Source organism: Myzus persicae, unplaced genomic scaffold, assembly GCF_001856785.1.
Source record: "Myzus persicae strain clone G006 unplaced genomic scaffold, MPER_G0061.0, whole genome shotgun sequence".
Taxonomy (NCBI): Eukaryota; Metazoa; Arthropoda; class Insecta; order Hemiptera; family Aphididae; genus Myzus; species Myzus persicae.
In genome coordinates, this window is record NW_019104199.1 from 81,415 (window position 1) to 94,796 (window position 13,382).

Sequence of the window (13,382 nt, forward strand, 5' to 3'; positions counted from 1 at the left end):
TTTTGCTTTAAATGAAGTATATTAATTTAATGTATATTCGTAAGCTACGGCTGGACATACTATTATTAAAACGATACGTCTGTGTATAATATACATATTTAACCCTTTCCGCAGTGTAGGAACTAACATACGTACCTGTTTTTTACCGTGTAGGAACTTACATATATCGCACCCCTGAAAGAATAGTGACACAAATCAAAAAATCAAAATGTTGGGAAATCGACTTTTAATGTTTTATTATGCCACTATAAATAGAATTTTTGATGAATTTTTCTTTTTTCAATCTTGTATTATTCTTAATATTGTATAGTTTACTTTTATATTCTTAAATTGATAATTTATGTACCATTTCACTATCGTTTTATTGGAAATCTGATTTCAATTTGACTTGTGTCGTTATTTCTGCTTGGAAAAATAATATTTTTTGATTTACGCCACATAAAATAAAATTTGTAATAACAATCTTATTTAAAACATTAAAAACCTATAACCTGTTTTATCACATTTAAGATCAATAACACTTAATACAAAATAATAATTAATAGGTATGTAAATATTTGTTATTATTGCATTTTGTATAACTACATGATACATTTTAGGTACCTATCTACTTAAGTATCTAAGTACTTTACCTTTGCCAAGTGTAGGTTTACTAATTTGGTTATGTTCAAAACTTAAATTTAAAAAAATAATAGATAATACTTTTGAGATATTTATTAAAACAGACATAATATTGTAATATTTATTAATACAAGTATAATATGAGAAGAATATAAGAAGATACTTACAAATTTTTATAAAATGAATGATATACTTTAGGAATATGGTTACTATCACAGAGGGATAAAAGATCTCTTTTTTTGTTTTCTGTTATTTTTGGTTTCTCTGCATATGCCAACTTTATGTTGTAAGGTATACCTGATGATCTTCTTCCTTTTTTCTTCATGTTTACATTAATTTTCATAAATTCATCATTTTCATATGTGTTTTTATAAAATATTATACCGGGATGACATTTTTCAACTTTTACAATTCTAATATTGTTCCAATAAACCTTTTCTCCATTAGTGTTTAATGTATAGTTATCTCCAATATTTTTAGAAATATCCTTAATATCATAAATATCGTCTGAGCTTAGTTGTTCAACAGTGAATGGTGTACCAGTTTTTTTGGCAATCTGGATAAGTGTGACATACTGAGATGGAATATATATAGGACCTGATTTTAATGATTTTTTTATTTGTTTTTCAATTACAGAATGGGCACTATCCCCCTCATTTTGTGTATGCCCTACAACTAAGAACTTATGAGTTATTGAAATTATATTAAGTTTTGCAATGGCATATAAATATAAGCTTATCATAAATTTATTTTTGTTTTGGCCAGCACAATTATCAGAATAAAATATAACATTTTGATCATCACATTCTGTTGACAGATATCTTAATACACAAGAGCCTATTTCATTTACACCACGGTGAGCCTCACCTTCATGCCATACATAACAATATGTTGATGACTTTACAATATTGGAAATTGTAAAATTAAATGTTGACAATTTAGATTTATAATAAAAGACTGATACTTCTCCTCTTGGAGTTGGTAATACAGCTTGAAGGTCATAACATAAAACAGTTGTTTTATTTGAAGTATTTGATGCAAATATTTTATCTTTTTCTTTCTCTGTTCGACTAAGTTCTTTTTCGTGTAAATGTAACTGATAATTTTCATCCAACATGACCTTTTGCACTTCATCAGCATTTTTATAAGCTTCACAATGTGAACATTGGTCTATTTTAGGTATGAAAAATGAAATATTAAATTCTCTATTAAAAATTCTAGAAAAAATATCAATTTTTGCAAAACAAAGATTATTTTCCTTGCATAAATTTACATAATCTCTATGAATATCAGCTAGAGATTTCCCACCATCTATAAATTCTCTTGTAGTTTGTGATCGAAAATAATGGCTCTCTATCCTTGGTATAGAATTTATGTGTGCACGAACACCATCTTTTATATTTGAATCTAGTTTTTTGTGATTTAAATGTTTTCCACGCTTGTCTTTTTCAACAAATCCATCTTTTAATTTTAGTCGGTTATTGGTACTAATTTTATCATAACATTCTATTAATAATTAACGATTATAATACTGATAACACTACTAGATATTCTTATAATAGCCACTGGTAATATTATTATATTAATTAAAGTAAAATAATCTTTCTCGTGTGAAACTATTACTTTTGAGATATGACATTATTCTTGCTAGAAAAATATTGTGTAACAACATAAGCCAGGCCAGAATAAAGTTACATCTGAGAAGTGTCGATATTCCAGCTGGAAACTATATTTTATTTTAAGCAGAAATAAAGACATTTGAGCTCATACGGTCTTTAATATTATATATATCAAAAATTTCAACCACACCAAAATATAAAGGATGAAATTCTGCAAATTTTGATGGTAATATCTCGAAAAACGTATTTTTCGAGTTGTGTCACTATTCTTTCAGGGGTGCGATATGTCCGTGTAGGAACTAACGTAGTAACGTATGTAATTGTTTACCTGCTACTCTAGTGTAGGAACTTACTATCTCCTAGTACATCCACTACAGTAACATACTCAATAAAGAGGTACACTTGAGACTTGACTGTACCTACTGTACAGCAGAATAGTTATACTTAATACTTAATCAACAATATTTTATCGTATGGCTAATGACAATGTATGGACATTTTTTTAATAATTTTAAATGTATCAATAATTCTCATGCACTGCCAAAAGTGTACAAATCAAAAAATCAGTCAAAAATATTGAATTCAATTTCAAAATATTAGTTATGAAGGGGAAAACATTTATGAATTTCCAACTGAAGAATAATTAACAAAATTTCTCACGGCTATAAAAAGCTCGAAAATACTCAAAATAGTCGGAAAACCATATATGATGAAAAGTCTAGTGTATACTGTATATGTTCACGGTTTTTAGGTTTTGAGTTACACCAAAAAATAAACCATTTTTCTCAAAAATTAGTTTTTCATAAGAATTTTCATAAAAAATTTTTTTTTTGTTTTCCCGACATTTTTAAAAACGACTGGGAATTTTTACCTTCCACATGCAATAACTGCATTAACTTTTCAACGAGACGCTGATGTCGAAATTCGGAGCATTTTAGTACCTACCCCAAATGTTGATGACAGAAAAAATATATCATTGTAAATACAATACATTTATTTGATACGTAATCTTGATACGATATTTTATAATCTAATAAAATATTGGCCAATGGCTAATGCAATCGAAGCCTTGTATTTATAATAAAATATAATATAATATACCTCAATGATAATAAGTTTACATACCTATACAATAATACCTAATAGTACCCTGATGGATGGCATTGCTGAGTGATTCCCCATAAATAATAACCTCCTATAAACCATTTTACTATAAAATGTAATTATAATAATTATTTTTACTGAATAGATTGAAAATCATTTTAATAAATAAATAAAAATAAAACACCAAATTTATAGTTTAAACTTTATAGTATATCCGGTACCTAACATAAAATATATTTTCGTGCGTAATATTTATATCTTTAGAAATGTTCAATACAAAATAAAGTCTGCCCTGATTTTCAAAACACACGAAATATATAAACTGAATTTATAACAACAATTAATATAGTACAAAATATTTGACTACATTAATCTCTATAATATATAAATGTAACACCTTTTCTCAAATTTAAATTAAATTTATTGTAATACCCAAGGCTACAATAGCTTTTAATAAATAATATAAAAATGTATGATTTTATGTGTTGTTAATCGTGTTTGATATACAACCTATACTGGTATGTTACATTAACAGGCTAGATTCATAGTTTTTTTGTTTTACTCTTTAGGCTTAGTTCTAATATTTATTATTTTAGATTCTATGAGGAGCAAGTGAATGTATTTTATTTACAATATGTGTGTTTTTTTTCTGGCTGCTATTGACATTTGGAGTTGTAAAACACTCCAATTTTCGATATCAGCATCTTTTCTGATAAAAAAGTGAATCTAGTTTAGGAAATTTACATTGTAGCTGATAAATCTAAAAAATCTAAAAAGAACCATGCTATAGAAAAGATATTTCAAAGGAATAGAAAGATTAAAGATTAGTTAAGCTAATTACTTAAGCTTTAGCTGCCTTCGAATTGGCAACGGAAAAATGTGAATGACATCATATTATGTGACTTTGGTGATGAATAGGGCTAGGATTTTAATGACCCAAAAAACCTAAAAAAAATGACATTAAAATAACCTAAAAATGACCTTAAAAAATGCCCAAAAGATAAAAAATGATTTTAGAATGTTATAAAAATGCATTATAATTATTAATTAATATTTCGGTAAAAAATTATTTAAATTATAATATTATAAAAAAATAGCAAAAAAAATGTTAATTTAGGATTTTCTTGATATGAATAATAAAGTTTGAAGTTTGGACTTATCATGCAACGGCCAGCTTAAAATTTTCTGAAAAAAACAACAAAAATACTATAAAATAAAAAATATATACGTATATTTTTTTTATTCTGAAAATTACGTTTAAATTGTATTGTTGCATTGGACAATCAGTAGCTCCTTCAAATTTTCAAATACAAATGACCGCCGATTATCTGCTAGCAATGTTTTGTAGCATGAAAAACTTTTATAGTATCGAAGTTTATTGTTGTAATATATAAGTGGTTTTATTATCGATAACGAGTATTAACACACTACTACACACTGTACTCTCCACATCACTGTCATTTAATTTAACGATTAAGATAACTCGAGGTATCGAAGATTATTCTCTATACTATCTCTATAATTGAAATATTGAATATGATATTATTTCTGTTACAAATTCAAAACTTTTATCGAGAACATCTAGTGTAAATGAAAATGTATAAAAATATTACCTAGATTTCAAAAAAGTATAACAAATGCCCGTAAAATTGAAAAAATGACCTAAAAATGCTAAAAAAATGACCCTAAATCCTTAAAAGTACAAAAAATGCAAAAAAAAGCAAAATAAAAACTATAAATTTGGACTCGTATATGACCAAATCACATTTTGTGCTTGAAAAGCTATGTCCTGTAAATCCTAAAAAAAAAATGCAAAATCCTATACTATCCTAGCCCTAGTGATGAAATACCGCCACACGTATATGTTACAGGAAATGTGGTCATGCTGACCGGGCTATGTGAACCACGAAATTTTTAAGCCAACTAATAATTTTTTTTACTATAAATTATAATTTTATTATTACCTATTTATAATCTATATCTATATCTATACTACTATATAAAGTGAAGCCGCTTTCTTTTGTTCGGGATAAACTCCAAAACTACTTATTCAATTGTCGTGCAGTTTTTTTAAAAATTAAAGAGGACATCACAGGGTTTTAGGCATACATTTAGTCCGATAAAGTTGATAAATAATTAGTTATTATTAATTCAAATAAAATTGTATACCTACACCTTTTTCAGTAAGAAATAGTCGATGGCTACAAATAAATAACAATCTAACTCGGCATCCACAGATGCTTCTGGGCAGGTCGGTATCGACGTGGAATAATAAACAATTATTATAATTATTTAGTATTAAGTATAGTTCATATACTGAAACTTGAATCTTAAAATAAGTAAGCTCAATTTTTTTTATAGACATTTGAATCACTCACTGCTACCCGAGCTCGCTTTATGTTTTCACATAGTTTAACTGTTAGTACATTATTATGCCTATTTAAAAACAATTTTAGCCAGTCTTGACCTGGTAAATTATCTTTAAACCTTGGTTCTTTACGGCCTTCAGTGTCTAAATAATTTTTTACAATAAAATAATGTCTTTTGATGTCAAAGGGAATCCCCATTTCCCAGCTGTAACTAGTCCGTCCAACAACATAGATTCTTCTATTGTAGATATAACACAAGGTCTCCCAACAGGCTTCAAATTTTTCTTATTTCTCTTTCTATTAATTGTAGACTTTGGAATTCCAAATTGTTCAGCTGCTTGACCTTCACTTAAAACGCCGTTCTTAACGAGAGCAACAGCTCTTTGCAAATCATGATCAGAAAAATTTTTGTATGTTCGTCCACCAATTTTTTTCCGGCATCTACCCATCTGTACATAGTTAAAAATATAAATATACCTAAGTAGTATTTAGACTAAATTTTAGCTAAGTTAGTCTTGTTTAAATTTAATTTAATGATCCTAGGTATAACTTGGACCAGGGTTGAATAACAATGCCCCAATTTGGACTAAATGAGTTAAACGTAATTTACAGAAATGTATGCAGGATTATAATAATTTACATTATGGAGTAGTAAATTTAACACGCATCCGAACATATTTTTTACTATTGATATGTGTGTAAAGCGTTTCATTCAATGAGTATTAGTGTAAGTTTTTCAAAACGATAGATATTAGACACAAAAAGAATTAATAAAAATTAATACTTACGTTGAAAATTTGATGCTGCGACACTTGCAAATTGATTTTAAATATTTCTAAGATAACAACAGAATACTTGTATCACATAAATTAATTGATAGGAGACCGTATGGAGGTAAATCTAAAAGATAATATTTTTGCCCCAAGTTAAGCACGCGCCCCAAGTTGGCCCGGTTCCCCCCCGACGGGACCCACCTTGACGTGGTGGGGGGGCTCACTGACCTCGGTCAGTGCCAAGAGGCTCCCAACTCCTCCGGTCCTGACTTTAACTAGTTGGGGCCGGAACCCCCAGAGCCACCTCTGACCTTAACCGGTTGGCGGTGGCAGGTACGGTAACCACCTGCACACACCAGCAAAAGGACTCTGAAGGAAAACAGCAAACCACACTGGAGAAGTGATCTATCTCCGGTGTCCTGGCGGATCTGGCACTTCGACGGAAAAACGGACAGACGACGTGAGGCTGACGTCGTCGGTGGCGGCTAAGCCAAAAACAAAAAACCAAGATGACAAGTACAGTAAACAACCATGATGTTACTGCTACAGGGGCCTCGGAAACCCCAAAGCCGGCGGGTGGGAGTGGATCGTCCCACAAGTCGTCATCGGCAATCCAGAACCCAGTTACGGGGGTGTCCAGCCAGGCCCTCGTATCTGGCATTGAAACTGCTGAGACAGTCGTGTCTACGGACACGCAACGGACCCAGGCCCAACAAGGAGGAGATAAGGAACATGCAACGCAGAGGAGCACCAGCCCTAGGCTACAGGAGAAGCTGATGTCCTCTGGCTCCGGTAGGGAAACCAACCTTCAGGTGGCTATGGCAGCCCTAAAGAGCGTAATTAAACAACAGAACAAAGCCTTAAACGGCCTGATCGCAACGACGGACCACCTGAAACTCACTAGGGAAAGAACAAAATCCCAGACAGTCGCAAACGCCATCGACGAGGTCACGGAGTCGGCTGAGGCCCTAAAATCAATCACTACCAGCGTTCACAGCGCCTTCTACGAGGCAGAGAAGGCAGTGATTAGGGCCCAAACCCAAGGCCAGAACGCAGCGAACCTTGGTATCCAAGAGGCTATCCTCAAGATATGCGAGGAACTCAAGGCCTGCGTAAGCAAGCAGCAGGAGGACATTGAGGAAATAAGAAACACCCAAAATAAACCGGCACCCAGCTACGCCTCAAAAACGGGTGAACACCGAGATTTGTCTAGAGAAAATTTCCCACGGCCTAAACCTGCCACCACAGCAGGAACACCAAGTCAGGAAACCGAACCAAAACTTCAATGGACAACGGTAGACAGGAAAAACAAAAAGGCTTCGAAGAAACCACCAGCGGAGCCCCCTAAGAAATTCAAAAGGCCCTTTCCAGACTCCATATCGGTCAAGCCTGAGAACGGGGAAACGTACTCCGGCATCCTTAAGGCGATCAAGCAAAAAGTGGACATTAACGCTATTGGGTCCCAGGTGACGTCCATCACGGAGAGCCGAAAGGGAGAAATCCTCATTAGGCTAAAGCACGAAGACAAAAAGAGGGAAGAACTTGTAGAGGAGCTCAAGAACAAGCTGGGAGACCGCGCAGCTATAAGAGGTTGAAACGGTACCGATCCGAGGCGGTCCGTCTGTTAGAAAATAAACTCAATTTGGTTATTGGACAAGTTTTTTATTGTTTATCTTTGCACAAATAAAATATAATTATCAATTATCAATGCCCGGTCTTCGGGCTTGCCAATTTTGTTACGCGACACTTGATGCTCCGGAAACTCTTGGTGACGGTTCCGCGGGTTTACTGATTGTGGCGTGTGGTTGTGTCCGTGTGTTGTTCTACTATAGCGTCTAATAGCCCTTGGCGTTGGATAGGTCCGCTCCTGTCGTGGTCCTTGGTAGTTGTCCGTCTCGTGAGGTCCTTTGAGTAGTGGTGCGCGGCGTGCAGGTCTCACCAAACAACAGATAGATCTGTTATGTGGAGCGCCCCGGAGTGTAATCGGACAACTCAACTAAGTGCCGTATCACTCGTGCTATAGGTGGACAACTCAATTAAGTGCCACCTGCACCGACTATACCCGGACAACTCAACTAAGTGCCGTGCAAGTCCTGGGATTTGCGTTGCTCGCCGTAGGTTTCTAAGGTCGGTAAGTGTTTGGACAACTCAACTAAGTGCCAATAACTTACGGGTAGATGTTCCAGTATCTTGGAACTCCTTTTATTCGATTTTATATTGTGTGTATAAATTCGAATAAAAGGAAAAAGGAAGGCATTTTTTGGCTGCTGTTCTTCGCCCTTATGTGCTATGGTCGGCTTGCCGCTCGCGTCACTTCCTTCCATCTTCCATGTGGCGATTGTATGTGTTTGTATGCGAGGCGATTACCGGTTTCGTCGTGAGCGCGCTCTCTTGCCTATATTTTCATTTAATGATTTGCCGTTTTCCTGTCGACACTGCGCGCTCTACTGTTGTACCTATTGTGTTGTTGTTGCCGTCGTCGGTATTGCTCCGTAACAAGGTATAGTCAGCCAGGACGTCGTAGTCATCCAAGACCTCGACAGCGTCACAACCGAGGCCGAAGTGGAAGGTGGCATCAAAGCCGCACTAGGTCTACCTGCAGACGACAAATCGATCGTAGTGAAAAATATCCACGCGGCCCATGCGGGCACACAAAGAGCTACGGTGAGGCTAAAGAGCCTACATGCAATAGAACTTGCAAAAAAGGGCCGCATCAAAATTGGATGGATCAACGCGAGGGTCAGACTAAAAGCCACTACCACAAGATGCTTCAGATGCTTAGGATACGGGCACACAACACACACGTGCAGAGGCCCAGACCGTGCTAAAGCCTGCAGTCTTTGCTGCGGCGAAGACCACAGGGCTTCGACGTGCACATTGCCACCGAAATGCGCAGCCTGCATGGACATGAAGGAGCCAGCAAACCACTACCCCGGCAGTAGCAAGTGCACCGCATATCGCTCTGCATTGTCCAAAGAAAAAACTCCGAACACCGAGAAAAGGGAGCCAGACGCCAAATCTGACACCCAAACTCACCACCAAGATGCCTAAATACCTGCAAATTAACCTGAACTGCTGCAAAGCAGCTCAGGCCCTGCTGCACCAGGTTGCGGCGGAGGAGACGGTGGATTTCATATTCACAAGTGAACAAAACAGAGAAGAAGGGGCAAATTGGTACGCTGATACAATGGGCAAGGCAGCCATAGTCAACACCAGTAAATCAAGGTTAGACAAAGAGGGACTGGGTGAGGCAGGATTTAGGTGGGTAGAAGCACAGGGCCTGAGACTGTACTCCTGCTATTGGTCCCCTAACTCCACCATCCAGGACTTTAAAGACTTCGTTACCAGGCTAGAGAGGTCAATAAAAAGCGAGACAAGCGAGGTCCTCCTTACAGGGGACTTCAATGCAAAGCACGTCGACTGGGGCTGCCCGATGAACGACAAGAGAGGTGAAGTTTTAATGGACATGATAAATGCCACGGGGCTAGTCATCTGCAACAAGGGGAAATCAGGCACGCACAACAAAGGATCTATAATTGACCTGACCATAGCGACTCCAACAACGGCATGCAAAATAACAAGGTGGGAGGTTCTTGACAAAGAATCCCTAAGCGACCATTTTTATCTACTGTTTGAGATTGACCTCGGACACCCAAATAGTCAACCACAAGGACGGCTGAAAATAGACCTCAAGAGACTAGAATCACTCCTCACATCGGACCGGCTAACAACCAAGCTAAGTGGCTTAGACGCGAACCAAAGTGCTCTGGCCCTCACGAACCTAATCAAAGATTGCTGCACCACTCCCCGAAACGGACAGAAGCCCAGAAAGTCGGTGCACTGGTGGAGCAAAGAAATAAGCGAGCTACGTAATAACGCAAACCACCTACGGAGAGCTTTTCAGCGTAAAAGAAAGAAACACGGTCCCGCTGCAAGCACAGACGAAGAATTGAAAGCCAAGGCGGCAAAGCGAGACCTAGTACACGCGATAAGAAGAGCGAAGGAAACGTCGTGGAAAAAATTATGCGACCAAGTGCAGAAAGACCCGTGGGGCCTTCCATATAAACTGGTAATGGACAAACTCGCCAGACCCCCACCGATTCCAGAATTAAACTCCCCAGGACGGGCACGTCACATCGTAAACGGGCTCTTCCCACAGCAACCTCTGAGAGACAACATCCATTGGCCCGTAAACCTGCCAGACCAACCAAAATGGGAGATTGACGCAGCTGAGCTCAAACTAGCAGCCAGCAGCCTAAAACCGAAAATAGCACCGGGCCCGGACGGACTTACAAACGAAGTAGTAAAGAAAATTGTAGCGCTAAACCCCGGAGTCCTAACCAGCGTATTCAACGCCTGCTTGTCCAGCGGTGTCTTCCCCAAAACCTGGAAGAATGAGAGACTGGTCCTCGTCCGCAAAGGTGATAAGCCACTAGACACACCATCGTCATACAGACCGCTATGCCTCCTTGACTGTCTCGGCAAACTGCTCGAGAAGATATTGGACAACCGCCTCAGAAGCTTCCTGGACGACAACGAAGGTCTCCACCAAAGGCAATTCGGATTCCGCAAAGGACGCTCCACCATTGACGCACTTAACAAGCTGAGAGAAACAATCACACCAACGTATAAAATCGGAATCCTAACACTGGACATCAAAAACGCTTTCAACTCCGCCCCCTGGAGCGCAATAATGGAAGCAGTGCACGAGAAGGACGTCCCAGCATATCTAGAACAGATGATAAACAGCTACCTGGGCAACAGAACCCTCAGCTTTGATGACGGGGGAAGAGCCATCGAAATCGAAGTAACTTGCGGGGTTCCACAAGGGTCCGTTATCGGTCCCACCTTGTGGAACATTTTGTACGACGGCCTACTGAGAACACGACTACCGGCGGGAGTTGAATACTTGGCGTTTGCTGACGACGTCGCGCTTATTGCCAGAGCCAAAGATTCAATAAAACTAGAGGAGCTACTTACATCTTCGGCACAAATCGTACATGACTGGTTAACGCGAGTAGGTCTATCATTGGCCGAGCACAAGAGCGAGGCCATGATCATAACCAAAACCAGAACTCACAACGAAATGAACATTACGATCAATGGACATCAGGTGGCTTCAAGCAAATGCGTGAAATACCTCGGATTGCATATAGACAGCAAATGGAGTTTTAACGAGCACGCAAAAATTGTTGCGGCCAAAGCAGGCAGGGTCGTGCAAAAACTGTCTCGAATAATGCCGAACATTAGTGCCGCGCAACCAACAAAAAGAAAACTTCTGAGCAACGTCGCACACTCCATCCTCATCTACGGCTCACCAGTCTGGGCAGAGGACATGAGGGCCGGAGGATGGAAGGAGCTGAGCAAAGTGCAAAGGCGCATATGCTTAAGGGTTGCCTCAGCATATTGCACCACATCTTACGATGCAATAGGGGTCATCACGGGCATCAAACCCCTAGACCTCTTGGCCAAAGATAGGAAAAAGCTACACGACACAAAAAGGAAAACTGGCAACCCCATAATTGACGAAGACACCATGACCACCTGGCAAAGGAGATGGGACACGAGTCTGAAGGGCAGATGGACCCATACCCTTATCCCAAAGATCGCCACATGGGCAAACAGACCACATGGGGAAGTAAACTTCCACCTCACACAGGTGCTCAGCGGCCACGGCTGTTTTGCCGCTGACCTGAAACGTTTTGGAAAGCTAGAAAGCTCAGAATGCTGGTTCTGCGGCGATCCTGTGGACGACGCAGCGCACACAGTGTTCCATTGCGATGCTTGGTTGAGGATAAGAAGACAAGCGGAAATGACGATGGGCACGGACCTAAACCCCGAGAACCTAATCTCGACGATGATGTCCTCAAAGGAAAATTGGAGCATGGTATCCAACATGGTTAAAGATATAATGCATAAGAAAGAAGCTGAAGAAAGAAGAAGGCAGGCACAGCAACATAACCCACTCTAGATAAGTATTACCTTGTACGCCAAAAGGCGAAAATGGAGGGGATAGAGCCCCTCAAAATAATGTAAAAAAATTAATTGTGAGGCCGCCAACAGGGAGACTGTCCCTGGAAGCGGTCAAATAATATTATGTAAATTGTTCAAATAAACGATGAAGCAAGGGGGTGAAATGACCTTCAAGGTCCGTCCCACCCCTTGTTTCGATTGCATGTAAAAAAAAAAAAGTTGGCCCGGTTGACCGGTATTGGCTTCTCTATACTGACTAATAATCCTTCTAATGAATAAATCATAGTTCTATACAACATAAGGGTTAATTTATGTTGTGCTCTGAATTTTTGTTTTAAGCAATCAGAATAGTTTAAAATAATATTTTGAGTAGCATCTATCACAACAAATTTTCTACATGTTTTAGACACAATATTTTGATAAGTAACTGGTAGAAACACTCTTTCTTGTCGCTTTTTTTGTTTTTCAATCAGGCCAAAGTTTCTATCACATGGTAAGAAACTGTGTCCTGGTTCTGGATAACGATGAATAATTTTTGAAATTCCATGTTTCTTTGTTTTTGCCACAGTATATAAATATTGAACTAGGGAATGGTTCTTGTTCTGTGCACTGCAATTAGCAGAACTCCAACAAACAATAAAATAATATATAAAAATAAAATAAAATACAACTTTATATTTTTATGCTATGAAAAAAATACAACTCTTTATATCTGGTTATTGCAATCAATGAAAGATAAAAATTTGTATGGAAGTGTCGGGCGCAAAAAAAAATGGATATATACTATTTCAATGAATACGTCCGGACGTATCTGGTTATTGCACCCAACAGAAATTTAAAAATCAATTTTTATCATTTTATTTCAATACTATTCATCGGACGTATTCGGTTTTTGCACCCATCGATAGAGATTTTTTTTCTGA